This window comes from Leopardus geoffroyi, chromosome A3, assembly GCF_018350155.1.
Source record: "Leopardus geoffroyi isolate Oge1 chromosome A3, O.geoffroyi_Oge1_pat1.0, whole genome shotgun sequence".
Taxonomy (NCBI): Eukaryota; Metazoa; Chordata; class Mammalia; order Carnivora; family Felidae; genus Leopardus; species Leopardus geoffroyi.
This window is the reverse complement of record NC_059336.1, coordinates 83704667-83726572: the sequence shown is the minus strand read 5'-3', so window position 1 is coordinate 83726572 and position 21906 is coordinate 83704667.

Below are 21906 nucleotides of genomic sequence, written 5' to 3'. Positions count from 1 at the left end.
ACAATCTTAGAGAAATTTAAACATAGATACTCTTTAGTTACATACAACATATTGGCACATATATGTATGTGTGTGTATATATATGTACATATATTTAAAATTTAGAACATAAAGTTGCAATGAGTATTGAATCAAATAATCTCAAATGTAAAAGTCATCTACACTAACCACCAATCTTGTATTGATTTGTATCCCTTCCACAAAGTATTCATTTATAATGATTATCCAGCTTTGGATTGAACTCCTCCAGGGATGAGAAACTCACTACCTTTCAGAACGACTGATTCCCTCTTAAAAGGGTTCTACTCTTAGACCTTCTTCTTTAAACCAAGCTGCAGTGGAACTTTAACTTTAAAGTTACTCTGCTAACTTCCAGGAGCATCTGCCCACTGAGTCTAGCAGCAGGTGAAGTGCTAGGCCAAAAGCATCTTTGGCTCTCTTTTCTATATACATTGCCATAAAGGACCCTTTGTCATAAAGGAGCCAATTACTTAGATTTTAATCATTGTATTCATCTTACTGCTTGACACTGTTCCATTTTCTTGTGTTTTAGGGAACTAGGAAAGAGGGGGATGAGACTTCTATATAAAAAACAAATATGACAATAAGATCTGTAAGTCACTTAAAATGATGCTTCTCAAAATCTAAATCTAAATGTGCACATGAATCTCCTGGGGACCTGGTTACACGTAGATTCTGAATCAGTAGTTGTGGTATAGGGCCCAAGACTCCACATTTCTTTTTTTTTTTTTTTTTCAACGTTTATTTATTTTTGGGACAGAGAGAGACAGAGCATGAACGGGGGAGGGGCAGAGAGAGAGGGAGACACAGAATCGGAAACAGGCTCCAGGCTCCGAGCCATCAGCCCAGAGCCTGATGCGGGGCTCGAACTCACGGACCGCGAGATCATGACCTGGCTGAAGTCGGACGCTTAACCGACTGCGCCACCCAGGCGCCCCATCCACATTTCTAATAGGTCCCCAGTTGATGCTGATACAGCCAGTCCAAGGACCACACTTTGAGTAGCAAACTTATGACAGTGTGAGACCCCATATGCAATAATTCTCCTGTTCTTGTCATTTTTCTTTAAACTAGGACCACTGCTTCTTTAAGTTCTCGAATTTGTCCATTTATTTGACAAGAGATTTCTCAAACTTTAACAAATACAGAGAATCATGTGGCAGAATTCTTTAAAAATTCAGATTCTTGGTCCTTTCCAGATATACTAATTTGGTAGATCTAGAATGGAGCCAAGGAATCTGAAGTTTTTAACAAGTGTGTCCCCCACATATGATTTTGATGCAGACGGCCTTTGGCTCAGGCTTCAGGAAACACTGCCTGGAATGAATAAGTTAAGTGGAAACACCAGTTTTCTACATAGCTCATCATTCTTAATCATCAGAGTGAAGGATGTCAACTAAATGGTGACCATATTTTGTAGGGGTTGGTAATGAAGGCCGAGAGTCACACTGGTCAAACTACTCTCTCATAGCCACAAGGACATGCCCCAAGAATGCTTCCCTGACTGGAGAATCCAGTCCATATGCTTTTGTTACAGGAAAACTTTAATAAATAATAACACTCAGAGAGCACACCATGTAGTGGACATATGGATACCATTTATTATTGAATTAGTTGGGCCAAGGTGCCATTTATCTGGGTTCTGCCTCTTAACGAATGGCATCTTCACAAAATGAAATGGTGCTACAAGGCCTCTGCTGAATTAGCAGCACTCTTGTTTTAATCTGGATGGTTAGAAAATCATCCAGCTCCCATAGGGCCTAGAAGAAAATTAGCTACATTTGAAACTACCCAAGACTATGAACTCACAGCTCTGTTTTTCTAATTTGTTTTCTTCCCAGGGGATGTCCCGGAAACAGGTAAGTAAGGTCAGCATTCTTCAGTAAGCTTTGGAAATAAACTGTTCAGGGGTTACCAGTGGAAGCGGGGAGCATTGGAAAGGAAGAATTGGTGAGTCACGTGCTCTATGCATAGTGGAGCTGAGACCAAGGAAGCTCTCAGGTTGATTTCTTGAGATGCTGAGAGGTGGGTAGAATTTCTGCTGTAAATATTTCTTAGGAAACCAAGAATCCAATTTGCTTCCTGCTCAAATAGCAAAAATGTCACTGAACTCTAAGCATATATTAGGTAAAGGGAGTAGGTGGAATGTGAATTTTCTTATTCTTATACCATGTGTATATCACCAGAGCTCTTGGCTCATTCACACATGCTCATAATAATTATTCCTAAATGACCCTGTTGTGTTGAAAGCTTGCTAGGGTTGTGGTAAGATGATGAAATGAAATCTGTGCTGCCTAGGGGGAAAGCACTAAGAAAACACAAATTTTAAATGTGGACTCTGTGTGTGTGTGTGTGTGCGTGCACTGTTGTGCTGACTATGTGTTAAAACAATGAGACTTTTGCTATCGGGATAACTGGCAATGTGCCAGTAATATTTGAAAATAAAATTGCCAGGAAAATTATTGTAAAACACAGACCTGGGTGTGGGAATCTTGGTTAAATAATAAGCACATCTACACATCAATAGAGTTTGTACTCTTTCCACTCCTAAGTTCTCCCCTACAAGGCAGGCCGATTGGATATGGTGATAGAGGATCAAAGAGGTTTTCGGGACGGCCATCCTGTGACCTCTCCAAAGCAGACAAACACTCAGGGTTGCACAGAGACATAACAACATACAGTGACGTGGAGACTTTTGTAACAAGGCACAGATGTAAACAACAAAAAACGTGCCCAACTCTGCCCCCTTAATTAGTGGTGGCTTCACCCTTTTCAAAAAAATTTTTAACCGGTATTCCTTGGTTTTATGAGAATCAGTAGATTTCTTAAGAAAAGATTTCTAAATCACTGATAGCTTGGCACCATACAGTCCAACCCCTACAATTAAGATTGCTAAAAGCTGAGGTTAAGTGGCCTGTTCAACAATCACATACAGTTAGTTGATGGCAAAACCAGAAGGCTGAGAATAAGCCTCTAGACAGACACCTTCTACATTGGCTCTTGCCCTGCCCATCATCTAAGTACAGGAATATGCACGATTTGTGTCATCCTAGTTATTTGACCTTGATACACTTATTTGGATGATGGTATTTCTAACTAGTACCTTCTACATCCTCAGGTCTCAGCCTGGGAGAAAGTAAACAGTCAGAAAATATTTCTTACAATATTTGCTGAGTGAAAGAATAAGTCTTCTATGTCAATTGTCTTTTCAGATTTGCAATATATTTTTACATCAGTGTATCCTTTTGAATCTAAAGTGTAATTTAAAAAAAATATATGCTGTCATTTAAATTTCCATTTTTATGCACATTGCAATCATCATCAAAGGGCACCATCATGATGGCTCATCCTTAATGCCAACAGAGTCTATATTCCAAACCATTCACATTCAGTTCTATATTCCAAGGGTCAGTTTCTCAGGAGGGCCTATTATAAACGGCAAATGCCTCATGGTGCAATATTTATAGAGAGACCTTAGAATCCATTTTCTCCAAAGGTAGTCTTTCTTTCTTTTCTTTTCTTTTCTTCATGTTTATTTTTGAGAGGGAGACAGAGCGTGAGCAGGGAAGGGACAGAGAGAGAGGGGGAGACACAGAATCTGAGGCAGTCTCCAGGCTTTGAGCTGTCAGCACAGAGCCCAACGTGGGGCTCAAGCCCACAAACCGGGAGATCATGACCTGAGCAGAAGTCAGACACTCAACCGAATGAGCCACCCGGCCACCCCTCCAAAGGTAGTCTTTCGATTAGATTATTGCTTGTGGCTGTGGCTAAAATCAACCACCACAGATTATGTAAAAATCTCTTTCTCACTCTGTACATGCACATGCACATACATGAACACACATGGCATAGAATATACCTGTGTGTTTTCTAATCCTTATACTGTTTTCATTTTCTTTTCTCCTTAAATTTGAGGCATTATTTTAACAATACATGATAGTTTCCTGCTGCTTCCTCAATTGCCTTTCCAGCGCTCCTGATTGTTACCTGCCGGTGCTGGCAACCCCAGACTCCAGGGCCTGCCTTAATTTTCCTCAATAGTGAACAAGCAAAAGCAGTTTTACAACAGAAAGCCAATGAATGCAGTTTTTCTTTTTTTAAGCTCAGAGAAGCATGGTCAGGATTATGGAGCTAGTGCAAAAGATGTCTCCACTCTTCCACACTCTTTTCCAGGTTAATCTACCTTATTCCAAATTGGACCAGAAAGTTTTAGCTTCCCCAGTGAACTCTCTTTTGGCTTCCTATTGGCCCAGGTCATGGTGTTACCTCCAACTGAGCAAAATAAACCTGCAGAGAGAAAACTACATGGAGAGCGGACTCCATAAAGAGGAAGGTTTCTGGTTTCCCACTCCTCCCATTAGCTCATGTGTTTCTATGTTTGTAGCATGTATGTGTGTTTGTGGGGGGGGGGGGCACTGAAGCAAAAGGAAGATAGACTTAAGCTTATTCTTTCACTGACATTTGATAGTACTGTTTGGGTCAGATTTGCATGACTGTTGGAAAACAATTTTGTAGCCTGAAAGCCTCCTTTACCAAAATGATGTCTTCTAAGCAATTGGAGGCAGATACACTATTGAAGACGCTCTTGTGACCCTCTAGGATTCTTCTCAGAAAACCCAACGGAAAAACAAAACAAAACAAAACAAAACCCACAATCCCTAAGGAGACCAAGGAAAATAACCTAAGAGCTAGGCTTGAATGCTAAAAATATTTTAAATTAAACGACTCAGTATATGTAACTATACATAATACAGGTTTCTCCTGCTCTTTGAGAGTTCTCTTTTTGCCACTTCACTTTCATGAAGGACTTACCTTGGTACCTGTTTTCGCTAACTGAAAAAAATCCGAAGAGGATTTTTACTTTAAAGAAATGGTAACTGCTTCTTTGCTTTACACCATTTCAGCTTAGAAAAGGTTTCATAGGGACACTCTACTTTAGGATAGTGGGAGAAACCTGTGTATTGCATGCATACAAGTGTGTCTGCAACTCTGAAAATATATGCTCATCTCTATGGTGACATCACATCAGTTTTTACTTATCTGTCGACAACCGACTGTTCTCAATATCCCAGTGCAGGTTCTGATATAGAAAGCAGAGTGCAGAAAGGGGGAAATATCTGGTGAGGGGCCCAGCAGGTCTGATGTGGTATAGCTCGGTATGCAGGGGAGCCGTGGCTTAATGAAATCTGAGAGCTGTTTCTGCTCAGCTTCCTTGAAGTGCCTCCACCAAATCATCTCATGGGATCCTCGGACCAAAAAGACATGGCCTGGACTCCCACCTACATCTGCTTTGAAAATGTAAACTTAAGGGGTCTCTGATAGCCCAGTTTGGGGAGCCTGCTTTTTGGTTTTCTTTCTTTTGATGCATGATCAAAGAAATAGTAAAAAACAAAATAAAACAAAACAATTTTGGGTTGTTAGGTGAGCATATTCAGGTTGAGACAAGCAGTGTGTGAAATGCTCCACCTGGCCCGCTGGAGCCCCATCTCCACCCTTAGCAGAGGCCTCGGGACTCTTTCAGGTGCACGACCTTATTGCATTTCTGGTTCTCGACTCCTTCTTTGCCTGGAGAGTATATATGAGGCAATCACTGCTACTTGTCATGATGAGCCAGTGCCCTAGAGAACATTTCCTAACTCAGCTCCACCCTCCCTGAGAATGAGTTTAACCCTAGAAATTTCACTGAGGAGGCCCCAAAGGAGCCATGAAAAACCACCACGGAGACCAGAGATTCTACATTGCTGATAGAAGGCCACATGGAAGGAATGTGATATGGTAGAGACACTCCCTCCTCTATGTTGATGGATGACTTAAATACATAGAACACCCTTTTCCAATAAACACATTTTCAATGCTCCCTTTTCTATCCCCTGTCCCATGTGCACACATTTTTTTCCTGTCTATACAAACACACACATCTGCCACTGTGACCACCACCAGTGCCATGTGGCATAATCAAATAGATCCAAACTTAAATCCTGTTGTGCCATTTGAGAGTTGCATGGCTTTGGCCATGTTATTTAACTTCACATCCATCAATTTCCTCAGGTGATAAGAAGAAATACTAACAGCTCCCCCAAATGGGAGGTTGTGGGAGTTAGGACAGGAGATGAAGTTAAGTTTCTCACCTAGAATCTTGCCCATGTCTGCTCCTACACCTTCCTCCCACCTCTCATCTTTGTTTCTCCCTAAGTGAATCCTACATGCTGTCCTCATAACCTCTCATTTTCAGGGGCCTTCATGTTCATGAACTCTCCTTCTTTCCTCACTTCTGGAGGGATTTTGCCAGCCTGTACTGTCATTGTCCTCCTTCATCCCCTCAACAGCCTGTTTTTATACCTGACAGCTAGACTCTTAGGCAGTTTCCTTCCTTTCTCCCCTCAATCTCTCCTGCCTCACTTAAAAAATACCTAGATGAAAATGGCACATAGCTGGAAGCGCTTTCCTCAGCACGACAGCTTTCCCTCTGGATCTCACAGTGTCATCTAAATGTAGTCTTCACAGATTAAAATTGAATGCCTCAGAGGGGCTCTCCCAGCAACCGCTCAGCTGCTTTCCTCTTTGGGGTTCAGGGTCTGTGCTCCCTGAACGAAGATCCCTTTGACTTCAACAAATTGGGATAACACCTATTTCAAATATATTATTTGATGAAAGCAGATGTCAGCAGATACTGCCTATGTAATTGATATTTGATTTATTCAAGATTTATGCATGCTGTGCCTTAGATTTATTAATGATAATCCCCGGCTCTTGTGTTTAATATAGTGGAACCAAAACATAATTTGCTGGGATCAGTCAGAAATGCATCAAAGTGATTAACTCTACATGCAAACCATTATCCAGTGACATCCCTACTGTGCACAGTGCAAAAGGAGGCAATAATACAGTAATTGGCTTCACTTATGCAAGTTAGATATTTGCCGTGATTGCTAGTAAAATTTTGTCCCTTTTATCTCTGATTCTGCATCTCCATATCCCTTGTCATCCTTTGATGCTCCTTCTTCAGGCAGGATTTTCCTGAAATGAGCAGGCACACACACATGCATACACATGATCCCACCCCAGTAATTATGTGTTAAGGAAGGTGCAGTGTCTTACTAAACAGACAGGAGGGCAACTGTCCTTCTCAGGAGAACCCCTGGTAAGGCACCACCTCTGGAGGGGCCACCTCTTTCTCTCAGGGCAATGCTAGCAGATAGAAATTATATCCCAGCACTGCTACCCACATCTATCACCAATGTCAACATCCAGACAGGCCGCAAACTCACTGCCACCTTAGAGCAGATATTTGGAGCTATGCAAACAATTATCAAGATAACTGTGTTAGGGAAAAGAGCTATTCATTTATGTTTGTTCATTTTCTATTTTGTTTCAGCTAATTAAAACCTAATTGGATGGGCAATCCTTTATTATAAGACTACAATCCCTTCCTGCTTTTTTGTTTGAAAATATCTTTCTATTATGAATTGCTGATAAGTAGATACAGCAGTTCTTATAAAAATTTTGACAGTAAAAATAATATACACATGTTGCAAAATGTTGAAAATCTATGAAAATATGTGAAATGAAAAATAGAAGCCTCCCTTCTCTGTTCTGTCCTCTACCTCTAGTTCTTCTTCCCAAAGGTACTACTGGTGGGAATTTCGTGTGTAGCCTTCAAGAAAATGTAAACAGTATACCTACATACATTTACACCACGTGTTTTTCATTTAATACTGTATGTCAGAGATATCTCTCTATTTGCACTTGGGAGAGCTACCTGGTATTTTTCCACTGCTATCTATGATCATTTTTTTAATGTTTATGTTTGAGAGAAAGAGAGAGGCAGAGTATGAGCAGGGGAGGGGCAGAGAGAGAGGGAGACACAGAATCTGAAGCAGGCTCCAGGCTCTGAGATGTCAGCACAGAGCCTGACGCAGGGCTTGAACTCATGACCTGAGCCGAAGCCAGACGCTGAACCAACTGAGCCACCCAGGTGTCCGTATCTATGATCATTTTTAATTGTTTAAAGTGCTGCCTGGCCTGACAATGCTGTACAGGAAGCTCAATACTGGGAAATCATTTAAAATTTCCATCCTGGGAGTTGGGGCCACCATTTAGAATAAAGTAGCATCTTGTGAGAATTTATGGCAAGATGGAAACATGTACTGCATCCCATGTTTTACAGCAAAACTTGTAAATGGTCCTTGATTTCCCTGTTACCTGGAATGTGACATCCATCTTCAGGATATATGGTGGAACATGTCAGCACAGCAGCATGGCATCTTGATGGGTGAGGGCACTTCTGACTACTGCGCCTAACGCCAGGTTTATATTGGGGTTTTAGCATATTCAGTAACACACTAGTGGACACTGCTCACACCATCTACTTTATAGATCGAACATGATTCACAACTAATTTAAAATGAAGTCACAGGGTGCTTTTTGGTTTTTTTCAAGGAACAACACAAGTTTTTCTATATAGTTTTCTCTTTTGCTCCCCCAGCAATATTAGAGGTATCTTAAGAATATACAGGGCCAGCTCACAATGGGCATTCTTTTGTATTTTTAATAACATTAGGGAATTACCCCCAGAATCAAAGAGGTATCCTTGGATGTGTTCTAGCTCATCTTCTTCAATCATTATGAACAATGCCCCATGTTCTGGATGGCATTCTGCATGGGCCAGGTCTGTCGATAAACATCCCAGGCCTTGGTCACTAGAGCACCCTCTACTCCACAAACCCGCTGTGCTCCTGACCTGTGGACACAGCAGTTCACTTTCCAGACTCGTTTCTCTTAGCTGCTACAGAAGCTATCCCTGCTTCAGCAATCCAAGTGATCTATTTTTCCTGTCCTAAAAGTTAATTGATTCCTGCTTCTGAGTGCCGTGGACTATGAAGAGCTATGCCTTTGCTGGGCATCAGTCTAGCAGACGAGGTCCAGCTGGACTCACTTGGAAAGGCTGCCATAGCTCAGCACAGCTGGAGGACCCTGGGCCTGAAGTCTGAAAGAAATTAGGACAAGGCTAAGAGAAGCCTGGAGGAGTGATTTCAAAATGTGAACTATGGCTGCCAGTCTTCACAGTGTAAATCTTCAGACTCCCAGGAGATAAGGGACCATCACTGGTACAGAGGGGAGGGACCAGTGGGGCCATTTGCAAACTGATAACCATTATGGTGAGCTGATTCTTGAACAAATCCCAACTATACATGCTTCTTCTAGCTGAGAGGCCTCAGGAATTAGAGTTAACCATGCTGGCCTTCAGTTTCTTCTGGGGACCGGAGAGGAGGTTGGAAAGTTTACCTTGGGTGTTATGGAGAAAGCAGAAAAATGTGTATGAGAAAATGCCTCTTAGGAAAATGATACATAATACTGGCGGAATGCTTGGCACCAATACTTGATGGACAATGATATCAATAACATTTATTACTATTCAACAAGGTCCCAACGTTCAGTCCACTAAGCAATTTTCTCAGGGAAAGGTTATGAGGACTTAAGATACCTAAACAATGCTCTGGAGGACATCCGAAGTCTACCAGGCCACTGCCTGCTAACTATCTACCGCTGTGGTCTTTAGCCTCCCTGACCCCCAAAAGTTTCTTATGCCTCCTGTGAGCTGGTGATATTGACAATTCCAAAGGGATTGGTTTGGTGGTGTTTACTGAACACAGATCCAGCACCTAAACCCAAGGAGTATAATAAGGAGGAAATGCATGAAAACCCTGAATCAGCAAATGCTTAATTAGCTTTTAAGTACCAGGGGAAAGGCCAGTGGAGGCTAAATTTTGAAAACCATCAGCTCCATTCCTGGAAGCGAGTCATTTCCTTCCAGAGAACATTGTTCACATTCAAGTTGTTGAAATGGTACACGATGTTGTGTTGGGTGCTTTAGGCTTATGAAGCCACTTTACTACTGAGCGACTCTTAAACCAGGGGCAAGTTGGTAATTTGGGGATTAATTAATTAAGTCTGCACAATATCAGGGTATCAGGATACAAAGATGTTTAAGGTTCTTCTGGGCCACCAAGTTACAGACGTTTGTAGAAGAACAGAGTCTGAAGGGCTCTTAGAAATCCTCTCACTTAGTGTCTTGGCTTTCAAACTCATTTGCAATGGGTACAGAACAGGCTTTATCAAATACATTCCTGTGCAGGTTATCATAAGCAATTGATAAAAGTGCAGTTACTCTCATTGAAGTGGGAGAAGAGAATTCCCCTTGGGCGACTCTGGAATCTGAAACACCTTTGAAAACCACATTTGTCTAATTTTCACAAAAAAGGAGAGGACTATAAGATAGTGCTATCTTGAAGCATGGTCTCCAGAGCATGATATCAGCCTCACCTGGGAACACAGTGCTTGGGAGGTGGAGTCCAGGAATTTGTGCTTTAACAACCCTTCTAGGTGATTCTGATGCACACCCGCTCAAGTTTTTGTTTTTTTGTTTTTTTGTTTTTTTAAGCTTATTTATTTATTTTGAGAGAGTGAGAGAGCAACAGCAGAGGAGAGTCAGAGAGAGAGAATGTTAAGCAGGCTCCGCACTATCAGTGCAGAGCCTGATATGGGTCTCAAATTCACGAACTGCAAGATCATGACCTGAGCCGAAATCAAGAGCTGGACGCTTAACTGACTAAGCTACCCAGGTGCCCCCACACCCACTCAACTTTAAAAACCAGTCCTCTAAGAGCCTTTCAGTGAGTACTGTAGGCTCATTTGATAAAGACTCATATTTGGTAGATCTCATTGAGACTCTAGGGTACTCACTCTGTTTGGGGTGTAGTTCTCTTCTATTCACTTTAGCATCGTAGAGAACTCTATCATTCTTTGGAAACAACTCAAACAGTGGTTATTTTAGACAAGTAGCTTATAATCAAGAGATCTTGATCCCAACAATAGATTTTTTTAAATGGATTTGGCCAGTAGCCCAAACTATTGCAATGGGATCATACCCAAATATATGCTACTCCACAAAAATTCTAATTTGTCAGTTATAAAAACAGAGCACACCTTGAATTTAGAGAGTAATTTTTACTTTTCAAAACAGGTTTCCCATGCTCTATCTCATTTGATAAAGCCCTATTCTGGCACCCTACAACTCTCTCCTTCCCATTTGTTACAGGTGAAAAAAGGAAGAACAGAAAAGTTAGGTAGGCTTTTCTAGGTCTCACACCTAGATAGTGCTATTAGATAATTTCTTAAGATGTGAATTTATAAACAGATTAGTTTCCTCCATGAAGGTTCATTCTTTTCTCTCTCTTCTGTTGTTCATAATTGATAATAATAAACTTCACATAGGGCCTAAAATTGTTGAATCCCCACTTCAGTGATTAGTTAGGGAACTCCCTGCCCCATCCTGCTGACAGATGAGATGTGAGCTGTCATAACTAAGGCAACTATTCCCTTCTGATCCTATTGGTGGGCATCTGTTTCCAGTTGTAACTGGCCAAACACTCCCTTTGCAGGAAAACTAATAACATCTTAACATATGGTCCTGAATCTGGGCCGCCTAATGACCTTGCATGGAGATTAATTGAAGGTGTTAATGGCATAGTTCCCAGCCAGGAATGTCAAAATACTGGCTTGGCTTCCTATGTGCATGTTTTAAGAGGATTTGCTATTGATACTGAACTGGATTAACTTTAAATATAAAGAAAAATACTCTAACTTCAGCAACCACCTGTGAAGCAAGTTTCTGTAGCTAAGGAGTCTGGATTAGTGCTCCAAGCAGGGTGCAGGATAATGAATTTGACATCCCATTGGACTCCCTGGGAAAAATTCCCTGGATACAATCTTCTTAAGTGGCAGTATTATAGGGAGCAAAATTCTGTTGAGGGTGAAAAATTCATTCTATGACCTCTAAGTCTGCATGGAAAATGCCATTAGAGATTAGAGTTGATTTATGGGGGTTCTGTACTATTACTGCCCCCTCCCCCATATCACCCAGGCAGGAAAATTGAGCAAAAGACCAGTGAAAAGAACTATACTTTGAACTACATTTCCTCAAGTATTTACACAGAAGTGTATTCAATTTACAGGAACCTTCAAGCTTAGTTATCATAATTATCTCATGCTTTGATCCTGGTATAGTCTCCCCTTTTCTCTATCAGTTATGTTTTCTCCTTTTATTTCTATTTTAACTACCTCAGTGCTTGTGTGCTTGTGTATGTGTATGTTTATTATAATTCACCTTAAAGGCTTCTTGTGGAATATAAATTATAAAGACATAAAAGTAAACATGGAATAATCTCCTTTCATGCATATATTTACAAACCTATAAACTCTAAGGAAGAGTGAACTGGATTTTAAAAACACTGAGAATTACTCTTACCGGGATTTTCTTCGCCCAGTTTATTCAGCTATTTTGGCCAAAGGAACAATATAAAATATGTCAAAGCCATTTAACTGCTGGCTGCACAACTGACTAGAAAGTAAAAATTATTGACTCAGAGCACCACCAATCCAATCATGCCTTAGGGAATAGACCCTTGAAATTATAATTTCACAAACTCTTTTTTTGAGGAATTACTCAGTGCCTACTTCTTGGGAGTATTCCTTCTCTGTGCTCTTTCAGTGCTCTGGATATACAAGCCTCTATACACCATTGTGTAGTATTTGTGTGTATTTTTTCTCTTCCCATTTGTCCTGACAAACTGTGACCTTCCTGAAGGTGGACCTGTGTTCTATTTATCTTTTTAATACCTAATGTTTCTAGCAATGACTGATATACAATAGGCCTCAGTATATATTTTTGTGGATGAGGTACACAAATAAGGTCTTATATACCATCCTGCTTACAAGGAGGTTGTAGTATTTTTAGTGGTATTAGTACTTACTTACTGAAACAGAGTGAATCCCATAGTATGATTGACGATATTACACATCTGGTTACACAAACTCATGCAACCAGCTAGGTAGTTTTACTTAGGCCACTCAATAACACAAATTTGTGCTTACTGAGAAACATTTTGTAGCATATGAGGGGGAAAGAGCACTCTCTCTAAATGCTTAATTAATCATTCTTACAAACTTAGCACATTTTGTGCCCATGTACTTGTGCCAACAAGATTCCTCCCATGCATTTTGATTTTCCCCTAAATAAAATTTTTCCTAATTCTTAAACAAACAAACAAACAAAAGCTTACCCCTCTAAGGTCAGATAAAAGTAGAGAATGGAGTGAACCAGCTTTATCTAATTTTCCCAATTAAATAAAATGAGAACTAAATAAATGGATGACGAAAAGCAAAGTATATCTGATTTCCCACTTGGCTTTCCTGTTGGTCAAACCACTCAGGTAATTCAGTTGGGCAGGCTGAAATGCCTTACACATTTGCCTTTCAAGATCAGGAGGGTTGGCATGCCATCCACTGGGCAGCCCATGGCAAAGAGAGTCACACGAACAATAAAACGAAGGAACGCTGAGTTGAACTATCATCACCATGCCAGGCTTAGGTATCTGTGGGCTGTGAAACACAAGCAGAGTAATAAAGAAATTATGTGGCCCTGGATATTGCAAATGCACTATAGACTGTTCCCCTCACTAAAATCAGGCAATGAAGAGATACCTCAGTGGAAAAAGCAATTAGTGTAGAGAATGAAGTTCTTTACTTTTCTTTCCCCATTCTCTCCCTCCCAATCCTTTCAAGTCTCCCTTGAGTCCAATTTGGGAATTCTTGCAAAGGCTAAAGTCCAGCAGTTTAACAGCTATTAAACACGGTCATAAAGTGAAGATGCAGCCTGCAAGTTGGGCTCTTGGCAGCATCAGAGGAATATGGCAAATGGCACAACTCTTTTGCTGAAAGGAAATCATGGAAGAGATAAAGGGAGGGGGTGTGGATAAACCAGATCGAGACTGGGAGATGAGGACCCATGGAGCATACTAACCCACTCTGGTATTGCTATTTAGTACCTGTGAAGTCTACCATTATGCATTATTAAATTCATGTATTATTGAATCATGAATACTTGTTCCTTGATAAGAAATGGAGATGATTTCTTAGTTTAAATTAAAGCCCTGCCTCCTTATTTAAATAAAACCGCATTACTGGCTGCCTAGCATGCTAATCACAAAACTGCATTAAGCAGGTAGGACTATATGAATTAAAAAATAATGAAACAAGACTTTTCAGCCAGACATTGTTCCCCTGCCTGCTTTTCATGACAGCGGATTTCCTACTTGGAGTTGATAAGACAACGGCAAATGAAGATAACAACATGAGAGGAAAATCATTCACTCTAATGGGCTCCACCTGTGCAGACTTCAGCTCATTTACATGGCTGCAGAAAAATTAGAAATCATGCGGCAATTAGTCTGTTCTAGATTATGCAGTGTGTCAACTGATACCACTCAGGAGAGCACTAGTGCTAAAATGGTTTCAGAAGATAAATCTACTCTCCTATACAAACAGTTTTAATTACCTGGAAAACGGCATTGCCTATTGAGCAATCTCCATTGTGAACCTGGGCTGCTCTCCTGCTATTGGAATCAGATGTCGGGAAATTCCAATGTTTATGTAATTGACTCATATAATATTTGATGACTTGTTGAAACTGAAATTGGGCCTTTCTGTTGGGTCCCCAATTGTTCATCAAAGGCCCGTTTAATGTCTCCTTCAGAGTTGGAGGGATATAAGGTTTTTTTTTAATGCTTCTGTTTACTTGTACCCTTTGCTTCTTGAACCTTAGCTCTAACAGCTCATAGTAAATCTGATAATTACAAAATCATTTCAAATATGAAGCTTGGGACAACAGATCAAGTAACTATGAACAACTCCTTATGAATAACAATTTTAAGGCCATTAAGGTTTTTGGATTCTTAAGATAGTGGGATAAAATTTTTCTATTCATTTTTGCCTTAAAGTATATTTGTAAGTTTCTTGAAACCATGGAAGTATACGTAGAGAAATACTATTAATGAAAATCCAGCTTTTGCATTTATAAGGGATAATTTAAAGGTTTTGCTTTAATTTGCTTATAGAAATGTGTATTTACACCCACTTTATTTAGTCATTATTGTTTTTGCTTTTGTAATAGCTTTATTGGACTTGGGGGTAATGCAAGAAAGTTGGGGTTAATGGAGGCATCCTTAAGAGAAAGTTTGGGAACCTGAGTAGGGGTAAGCTCTTGGGACAGTGGTAGAATGTTTGTCTTCCGCCTGTACTTTTAAAAAAGAGAGGGTCGGGGCGCCTGGGTGGCGCAGTCGGTTAAGCGTCCGACTTCAGCCAGGTCACGATCTTGTGGTCCGTGAGTTCGAGCCCCGCGTCAGGCTCTGGGCTGATGGCTCAGAGCCTGGAGCCTGTTTCCGATTCTGTGTCTCCCTCTCTCTCTGCCCCTTCCCCGTTCATGCTCTGTCTCTCTCTGTCCCAAAAATAAATAAACGTTGAAAAAAAAGTTAAAAAAAAAATAATAAAAAAGAGAGGGTCAAGACTCTTGGAATTTAACAGGCAAGCACTTAGCATTGTCCACTAGAGTTTGCTCCCAAAGCAAACATAAAGAACGGTTTCTGGTGGATGGGAGTAGGCGTGCAGCATGCCTTAAAAGGCAGACAATGTGCATCTTCAGTGACAAAAGCAGGGCCGATCTTACAGCTGGAAAAGGCAATACCCTAATACAGTGAGATTTTAGCCAGGATAACCTCTACTGGCCAAGAGAATTTTCCAAACTTGCTCTCAAGTTTGAGTTCAAGATTCTAATCCTGACGAGAAATACAGAGCCTCCAGGGGTACATCCCATGGAACTTTAGTGCACTGGTTTTCACTTTTTGTCCCCAAAACACTGAAGGTTCCCTCAACAAAAGACTTCCAAATATGTATCAATTTAGCAAATGTCGCTATAACCTCTTTGTGAATAACAAAATGAATACAGTTTGCTAGGGGCCCTCAGATATCCTGCAGTAAAGAAACTTACTGAACTCTACATTTTCCAGATTCATCTGAAATAAATGAAGCAAAATACTCCTCCCCAGCCTTTCTGTAATGGAGCATTCACATCCAGTGTCCAAGAAAATAACTTTGGGTCATCCTCCTGTGGTGGGAGAGTTAATTGCCAAAGCAGGCTTTGCCTATGGACAGGACACAAGGAAGTTAGGACCACAACTTATGGTGCTGAAGAGCACAGAGGCTGGCATCACTGTCTGGATGGATTTGATGAATTCTTTGGATTATTTTAAAGGCAGTTTCCTCCCGTCTCAAGACCTACACACGCACACACATATCCACATGTGCACCCACACACAAAGATACACACAACTCCAGACACACCAAGTGCATCAAAGTCTAACACAATTTTGCAACTGAGGTTCCTTATGTGAGCCACTGAATGCAGAAAATGTTTTGAGTGACTATTTCCTCACTCTCTCAAGGCTTATACTTAATCAGTATCATTTTGGATGCCTAGGAGAGAAGTTAATTCATTACATATAATGAATACCTTAAGGCATTAAATAATTTCTCCTGGAACCAGAGCACAATGACACCCTAGCAGTATTTTTAGGATAATCCATTTTTTTTCTGGCAACACCTTTTCTTGCTTTACCTGCCCTGAAAAATAACGTAAAGTGCCATATGATACTGAATCAAAGAATGATGGACCTTTTAATCTGGGAGGGCTTTCACAGTGCAGTCCCTGCTTTATAGTTTAGAAGGTAAGACCCAGATGTATGGCCCAGGTTGCTGATGACACGGTAAATCAGGGAAGAACAGGATTGTAGTTCAGGTCTTTGGATTTAAGACTGGAGTTTGTTCTGCTACTTCCCTGTGCTGTGGGGGACTAGAACCATGACCCAGGGCTCTTCAGGGTCAGAGAGGGCGAGCCCCATTCAAGAGTCCTAGCCACAGACATGTGAGTTCATCACCTCAGAAAAGTAGGTCACTCAAGACCCTGAAACTCAGAGAGATGCTGACAGCACTGAGAATAACAAGTAGCCAGAAAGTCCTCAGGTGAATTTTGAGTGTCTTGGGAGAGAACAGGAAACTGGGTGAGAGGCGGCGAGTGAGTATGTTGAAGCCACAGTCCCTTCAGAGCATGTGAATGTGCAGTCTTGTCCCTGAGGTGAGAAGCTCCCTTCCAAAGGCTAACATGTCAGCAGTCATTCTAAAGGACATCAATAAAAAGAGGTCCAGCTGTAGAGTTGACATTACATGGCATAGGACAGTCTGAGTTCAGGATGTGGCCTCCATAGCAGCAGACCTTCACCTATACAAGAACTTCTTTCAACATTGACAAGCAACAACGAAACCGTAACTAAACTTTCTGCTTCCTGGTGTATCTATTTCATGGAATATGAAGTATTATGCAATCACTAAAAATAATAATGATTCTCTTTTTTTTAATAAAAACAGGTTTTGTCTTATTTCGTTCAATATACTCGAAATAAGCATTCACAAATTTAATCTATCCTTAAAAATGGGCACTACTTATTTTAGTATAATTACATTTATGTACAAAACAAACCCTTTACATATTCACACTTAGGTAAATGCACAGAAAAGAAGCAAAAAAGGATATATATCATTAAATGCAAACACTGGTAACCTTGGGGAGAAAAATGTGAGGAGAAATCATAACATTATGTGTATTTCAGTAGGTCTGAATTTTTCATAACAAACATGTATTTATAGATTATTTTAAAAACTAGAAGTAAAGTGGACTTAGAAATATTTTAAAGCCTAAGAACAATGAAAAAAATTTTTTTAATCTATGGATTTGATTAATAAAATGTAAAATATTTGTATGTTAGAAAATGTAACAAAATCAAAGGCAAACAGGTAACATAATTTGTCATCAATATAATAAGCACATGTTTTAACACCCTATTTGGTGTGGGAGAAGAGGTACTCTGTGATTTTAGAATAGGTAGCACAAGCTAAATCGGCTATATGTAATCCCTACGGTAACTCTTTCTTGGCCATCACTGCTCTTTGCTCTTTATGTGTCTGGAGGTCACAAATGTGTCCTCCCAGAGTTTCTTTGAGCCACTGTTGATTACAGTTATTGGACAATCCCCACAAGCTGCAATATTTATAGCACATTTCTAAATATCAAAGTTGCTTGCTTTTATCTTCTTTCCTCAATCACTTCAATGGAGGCACCTGTAGTGACCACAAAATTTGCCTCTAACACCCAGAATGACACCCTTCCTTTGTTTCCTTGTTGCAGGCCCCAGTGCCAATACTTGCATCCCTTTTTTTTCAGTCAATATAAATCAAAGGGTCTGAAAAATACTATAAGTAGCAAAGGAAATACAACAGATAAAGCCACACCTTTGCAAATACTCTTGATTTAGTGAAGACTCTAGAGCAGGAGTTGGCTTGAAGGGGTTCCTGATACGGTCCCCAGAGCATACTGTACAGTGCACTGTACCAGCTTCTGTGGACTAAAAGCATAGCATACCTCTCAGAATAGGGGGAAATTAACACATGAACTGTGAGCTGTGAAGCTCAAGAGGCTCAGTCCTTTATCTTCTTCCCTATCTCTGCTTACTCCCTTGGTGATCTCATCCTGAATTATGGCTCCAAACACCAGAAAGTGCTGACTCCTTGGAAATGTACATCTCCAGCCTAGTTTTCTCCCCTGAACTCCAGACTCATATATCCAAATGCCTACCTGACATCTCCACTTGGAAATCTAATAAACATCACATACTTCCACGTCCCAAATGGAACTCCTGATCTTCTCATACATGCACACCTTCCCCATCTCAAAAAATGACACTTCCATTCTTCCAGTTGCTCAGTCTTCTTTTTTTCTTATCCCCACCTCTGAGCAGGAAATCCTGCTGGCTCTTATCTTCAAAATACATCTACAATCTGACTGCTTCTCACCACTTACACTGAAATTCCCCTGGTCCCAATCCCCATCATTAATCACTTCCATGATTGCAGTGGTCTCTGACCTCCCTGAATTCGCCTTTGACATCTACAGAACATGGTCATCACAGAAGCCACAGTCTGCCATGTCATACCTTTAACAAAGGGTTCCCTGGTCTCTCAGAGCAAACGCTCACATCCTCACAATGGCCAGAAGACCTTACTGGTCTGCCACTCACACCTTACTTTTTACCTATGATCTGTCTTATTCTGCTCAAGCTACACTGGGTTCCTTGAATGTGTTTTTGAACATGCCAGGCATGCTTCTACCTTGGGGTTTTTGTTTGTTTTTTTCTCTTGCTTGGATCATTCTCCTTCCAGACACCTGTATGGCTAACTCTCTCATCTCCTTTAAGTCTTTGCTTAAATGATAACTTCTCAGTGAGCTCTTCACAGGCAACACTATTTAAAATTATAACCCTCATCCTGATATCCCTTATTTCACTACTTTATTTTTGTCCATAGCACTTACTGTATGTGAGATTATAACTTTATTTAATTATTTTCTGTCAGCTTCATTGCACTAAGATATAGGCACAATGAAAGTAGAGATTTTTGTCTGAATTTTTCACTGCTGTAACCTCAGTGCCTGGAACACAGAAAACACTAAAAAAAATGTGTTGAGTGAATGAATAAGGAGAAAAACATTTACATATATTTTACTCATATAAGATTAAATATCAGGAATAGAAAGACACTTAGCCGTGCAAGGCAGTTTATAAGTAATGCTAACTTCTGTGACAAATATCTCCAAATCTCAATGCCTTCAGATAAAAGTTCATTTCTCATTTGTAAAAAGTCCATTGTGGATGTTCCTGGTTGGGCAGGTCTCCCGAATAGCTCTCCTATAAGTAGTAACTCAGAGGTCTAGGCTATTTCCATCTGCCATTATCTATCCCCAAAATCCTTGATTTATACCAATCAGAATGTAAAGACAGGCAGACAGCTATTACATCAAAGTTTGCATGGGATACTGCATGGGATAGGCCTGCAAGTGGCACACACATTTTTTTTTGCTCACTTTCCTTTGACTCAGGCACATGGTCTTACCTAGATGCAAGGACGGTAGTGAGGAGACTGGAAAATGTAGCTTAGCTGTATGCCCACAAAAGAGTAGAAGCAGATATATTGGTAAACATTAGCAGTCTTTACAACATATTATTAAATCATATAACTTGATAAGATAAATACTAAGTCCCTAATAGACACTGCATAGGTAACTTATAGAAAAGAAAATCTATAAAGCTAATGAACATATAAAAGAATGTACAAGCTCAGTTTTACACAGAAATGTGCAATAAATACTAATAATTTGAATGAAATGATATTTTAGAAAGTTCTTTTCTAATTTGCTGAGAGTTTTTATTATGAGTGGTTGCTAAGTTCTGTCAAAAATTTTTCCTGCATTTATTACGTTATTTTCCTTTTTTAGTTTGTTACTATTACTAATTACATTGACATATATATGTCAATGTAATTTTATATATATATTATATATATATATACACACATACACATACACTCAAGTTAGTTAACATACAGTGTAGTCTTGGCTTCAAGAATAGAACCCAGTGATTTATCTCTTACATATGACACCCAGTGCTCATCCTGAAAAGTGCCCTCCTTAATGTCTGGCACCCATTTAACCCACCTCCCTCCCCTTCCAGCAACCCTCAATTTTTTCTCTGTATTTAAGAGTCTCTTATGGTTTGCCTCCCTCTCTGTTTTTATCTTACTTTTCCTTCCCTTCTCCTTTGCTCACATTGACTGACTTTTGAATGTTAAAATAACCTTGCATTCCTACAATACACTTGATGTATTATCCTTTTTTCTTGTATGTATGTATGTATGTATGTATGTATGTATATATGTGTACGTATGTATGTGTGTGTGTGTGTATATATATATATATATATATATATATATATATATATAAATCTTTTAAACTATGATTTTTTTTTCAGTTATTTGACACACAATGTTAGTTTCAGGTGTACACCATAATGGTTTGACAAGTTTATACATTATGCTATGTTCACCACAAGTAAAGCTACCATCTGCCCTCATTATAGCATCATTGACTATATTCTTTATGCTGTGCCTTTTATTCCCATTTATTATTCATTCCATAATTGGAAACCTGTATCTCTTACTCTCCTTCACCCATTTTGTCCAATTCCCAACCCCTCCCCCTGGCAACCATCAGCTGTTCTATTTGTAGGTCTGATTCTACTTTTTGTTTTTTATTCATTTGTATTTTTCTCCTTTAGATTCCACATATGAGCGAAACCCTATGGTATTTGTCTTTATCATTCTGACTTCACTTAGCATAATACTCTTTAGGTTCATCCATGTGGTCAGAAATAGCATGATCTTATCCTTTTTAGGGCTGCATAATATTCTATTGTGGGCATATGTACACACCCCCCACATCTTCCTTATCCATTCCTCTATCAGTGGACACAGGTTGCTTGTGTCTTGGCTATTGTAACTAATGATGCAATAAACATGGAGTGCAAATCTTTTCAAATGAGTGTTTTCATTTTCTTTGGGTAAATACCCACCCAGTAGAATTACTGGATCATGTGGCATTTCTAATTTTTTGAGGAGCCTCCATACTACTTTCCATAGTGACTGTACCAATTTACATTCCCACCAACAGTGCACAACAGTTTCTTTTTCTCCATATCCTTGTCAACACTTGTTACTTCCTATCTTTTTTATTTTAGCCATTCTGCCAGTTGGGAGGTTATATCTCAATGTATGTTGATTTACATTTTCCTGATGATTAGTGATGTTGAGAATCTTTTCATGTATCTGTTGGCCACCCGTGTATCTTCTTTGGAAAAATGTTCGCTCAAGTCCTCTGACTGCTTCTTAATTCGATTATTTTCTTGGAGTTGCATCATAGAAGTTTTTTATATATTTTGGATATTAACTTCATGTCAGATATATTATGTATAAATATCTTCCCCGATTCATTAGGTTGCCTATTGGTTTTGTTGATGGTTTCTCTTGCTGTGCAAAAGCTTTTTATTTTTA